Below are 4,475 nucleotides of genomic sequence, written 5' to 3'. Positions count from 1 at the left end.
ATACTGTTTAATATCAAGCGCTAAACTCTATCAGCCCTTATTATTTGTGTTGGGTAAGTGCTACATTCAAAATAAATAAGTGGACGACTGTATTTTAAGGGTGTTTTGTTTTTGTTTTTTTACTGCAGGGAATATTAGGATTTTAAAGGCCTGTAAATTGGGCCTTGGAAACTGCTGCTTTTATTACAAAAGATAAATTGTGTCTGTCTGACACTAACTTGATGAATTGTCAGAATGCTTGTAGTGATGAAAATGAATTCACTAGGACCAGTTTGTGGTTATTGACCTGCCTGAAGTGGGAAATTGAGAAACTGCTTTTGAAACTGTTTTTGGCATTTTTATGTTTTGTTTTGTTTTTAATTCTTATTTTTATGTTTTACTTCTTTACTGTTGCCTTTTGATAGGCTCAACAAAATTTGTCATTGTGTTTATAGGTTTGTTTGCTGCCTTCATGTAGCCAAAGCTAATACTGCTAAACTAAGACTACACCTTTGAGGTTTCCTATTCTTTTCCTTAAGAATAAAAGATTTTGGAAACTGTTTTCAAAACTTTTTCAACCACCTCAGTTTTTACAGCATGGATCAATTTTCTGTTGACTCTCTTTCTAACCTCTCTTCCTTTCTCTTTCCTGTCAGTTCTGACTGTAATAACTGAAAATAAAGAAAAATAAAAAATAAAATTGGGGAAAGTAATAATTGGGGAAACTAAATTGCCCATAAGTGTGAATGTGAATGGTTGTCTGTGTCTGTGTTAGCCCTGTGATAGACTGGTGACCTGTCCAGCTATACTCTGCCCCCCCCACTCCACTCTCCTCTGCAGCCTCTCGCGCACAGGGTAGGGTTTTCAGGTTTGCAGGGACAGATCCAGGAAAGATGCAGATTGCTCAATGATCCAGCGATGAGTAGCGTAGGACCGCTGTCTTAAGTAAAGACAGCAAATTGTATCTATGAAGCGCCTTGAGGCGACTTTTGTTGTGATTTGGCACTATATAAATAAAATTGAATTGAATTGAATTGAATTGAAATTATTTCATAAGCATAACTCAAAACTCTTATTCAACACAGTGTCACAACTTACAGAGAGTAAGTCAACTCTCTGCTGTTCTAATTTGACAGGTCATGACTTTCTTATGTTTTTCAGAAACAGGGCTGAAACACTTAGGACTCAGATTACTCCCTCCTCAAGCTGTTCGTCAGACTACTCAGCTGCTTTGCCTGTTGGTACTGATGAACTGTTCTCTGACTTCAAGGTTGTTTCCCTTTCTGTATTAACTAAGGTTGTAAAAGCAGCTCGATGTACAACCTGTTCTTTGGAACCTCTACCAGCCTGGGCTATAAAGGAGTTGTGGTCAGTATTGGGACCCTACATTCTGTTTCTTTTAAATACTTCATTGATGACCAGAGTCTTCCCTGAATGTTTTAAATCAGCTGTGGTAGTACCGATCTTGAAAAAGCCTGGACTGGACATTGACATGGTTGCAAATTATAGACCCATCTCACATTTGTCTTTTTTGTCTAAAGTCTTTGAAAAAGTGGTTTTTAAGAAGCTCACTGAGCATTTTGTCAACAAACAATCTGTTTGAACCATTTCAATCTGCTTTTAGACCAAATCACTCCACAGAAACAGCTTTAGTCAAAGTGGTAAATGATCTGCTGGTAAATGCAGACAACGATCGCACTTCAGTTTTAGTACTGCTGGATCTAAGTGCTGCGTTTGACACTGTGGATCACTGCATTTTATTGGATAGGCTTGAACATTTTATTGGAGTTACAGGAAATGTTTTATCATGGCTGCGATCCTACCTGTCTGGGAGGTCTCAGACTGTTAGTTTTAATAATGATCTCCCCGAGACCTGTGCAGTGAAGCATGGGGTCCCTCAGGGCTCTGTACTTGGACCATTGCTGTTTTCTATGTATCTGCTGCCTCTTGGTGTTCTTTTACATTCTTTTAATGTAACTTTTCATTGTTATGCTGATGACTTGAAGCTTTATGTTCCTCTAACCATTGGAAATTGTGCTGAAGTCTCTAAACTAGAATCTTGTGTATCTGCAGTTAGGGGCTGGTTATCTGATAATTTCTTGCTCCTAAATACTGATAAAACTGAGTTGATGGTCATTGGACCACAAAAATTTCAGCACTTGTCCCAAAATTTCATCTCGAAAATTGATGACAGTGAAATACATTTCAGGGACAAGGTAAAAAACTTGGGCGTGCAGTTCGACATGGCGCTCTCCTTCGAGTCTCATGTAAAGGAGATAACGAAGACCGCCTTTTACCATTTGAGGAACATAGCCAAAATCAGACACGTTTTGTCAAGCGACGCTGCAGAGGTTCTTGTTCATGCATTTGTGTCCTCACGTATTGATTATTGTAACGCTCTTCTTTCTGGGCTACCAAAGAAAGGTTTCAGAGGTCTACAGATGGTGCAAAACGCAGCTGCTCGCATTTTAAGAAGAACTGGGAAATTTGAGCACATCACCTGTTCTGAGATCTCTTCACTGGCTACCTTGTCAGGTTCGAGCAGATTTTAAGGTCCTGCTGCTCACCTTCAAGGCTTTAAATGGATTGGCACCTTCATACCTCTCCGACCTTTTACACCTTTATGTTCCATCCCGTGCTCTACGATCTCAGGACTCTGGCCTTCTAGAGGTTCCTAGAGCCAGAAAAAAGACAGTTGGAGAGCGTGCTTTTTCTTTTCGTGCCCCATTCTTGTGGAACAACCTCCCTCAAAATATTAGGCAGGCATGCTCTGTGGAGGTTTTTAAAACTAAGTTGAAGACACATCTGTTCACCCTATCTTACATGTCTTAATTCTGTCTTTTAGTTTTTAAATTCTTTTTGTTTTTAACTTGTATTGTGTTTTTACTTGTACTGCTATTTATCCCTTTTATTTATTCCTCTTTTTAGTTTCAAATAGCTGTACAGCACTTTGTTTAAAAGCACTTTATAAATAAAGTTATTATTATTAAGTAGGACTCAGGAGTACTGGGGATCATCAGCAGGTGTGGTGACTGAACACAGGGGCTTGGGCCATGGGCGGGAGCCAGTAATAAGCACTGCCCCAGCAGAGGAGAGAGAGACAGAGAGCAGAAAACAAAACATGTCACCTAGCGTGGGGTCAGCCGGCGAGGCACGGGGACCATGACACTCTTTCTCTCTCTTTTTTTTATTGAGCACATTAACCAATGCGTAGAGAGTATTGCATACACATTTTGTAAATGTTGCAGGTGTTGCTTACATTCCATTAGCAGAACAGCGGTTAAAATGTCAACCCACTGTAGACACTGTGATGTGACTGCAGTTAACGCTCCAAACTTTACTTCCCTGCATACCACCCCAGGCATTTGCATTGGTATTTCCCACCCACCCGCATTACTCGCTAAAAACAGGTGCATGCAGAACTGTGCTGAATACCCAGTGCTTACATAACTGAGCCTATAATTTGTCACCATGCACTATAATAACTGTGAAAAATGAGTGGTCAAACTTTTTAAATGCATGAAAGTAAGTACTGTTTTTGTGGTGTGTTCTGTACCAATTCAGATTTGTCAAGCAGGCCGCTCTAAATAAAACATCTGTTGGCTGTGGAGGAAAGCACAATCTGGTGTGAATATTTGACCACATGGCTGATTAAAAATAGGCCACCCTAACATTAAAAACAGGCTGTTTATACTAAAATGTTAGATGTAATTTATGCAGCGCAGTAACAAGTGGAAACACAGGCTATCTGCTCTGCTGCCCAGATAAATTATGAAACAGCCGAGACCTCATGTTGACCAGTGACTTATATCTACTGAGCTACTTGTATACAGAACATATTGTGAATAATAAGACCACAGCTAAAGGTCTGACTCAGGAAGCGTGTGATAAAAAGTGCTACCGCAGCAGCTTAGCATCCGCTTGCTCAAAAGCTTCCTCTGCAACCCTTCGTTTACCTTTCCACTCATATTAAATCACTTCAAATGTAACACAAACACCACAACAGCAGCAGCAGTGCACTCCTGGTAGGGTGTCCGTAGCTTTGTGCACCCAAACTAGAACACCATACACCAGGAGTGCACTGGTCTCGATGTACGATAGGATTTAATCTGTGTAATATAGTCCAGTGTTTAAGTAAAATTATAGGAAAACTGGCCAAGAATTCAGTATATACAGATGATCCTTGGTGTTTGTTTTGATTACTTATTATTTAGAACTAATTGATAAAAAACAGGATTTTAAAAGAATATTTTGCTCTGGCATAATAGTATGTAAGTGTTCTCCTGGGAGAATTTTCTATATCAACTTAAAATAATATTGCCATGATAACCAAAGTAGTAAATTGACATGCATATATGTTGCTGTGTGGTATTAAAGTCACCTTCCTTTTATTTCATAAATTCTTAGAGTAGTCACAAAACAACTACATGATCATCTGCAGAGAAATGGCTTATCTGAAGAGTTTCTGACAAGTTTCAGAGCTTGTCAAAGAACAA

Source organism: Perissodus microlepis, chromosome 22 (assembly GCF_051167445.1).
Source record: "Perissodus microlepis isolate ML-2025 ecotype Zambia chromosome 22, ASM5116744v1, whole genome shotgun sequence".
NCBI classification, from domain to species: domain Eukaryota; kingdom Metazoa; phylum Chordata; class Actinopteri; order Cichliformes; family Cichlidae; genus Perissodus; species Perissodus microlepis.
Note: the sequence above shows the minus strand (reverse complement) of the source record.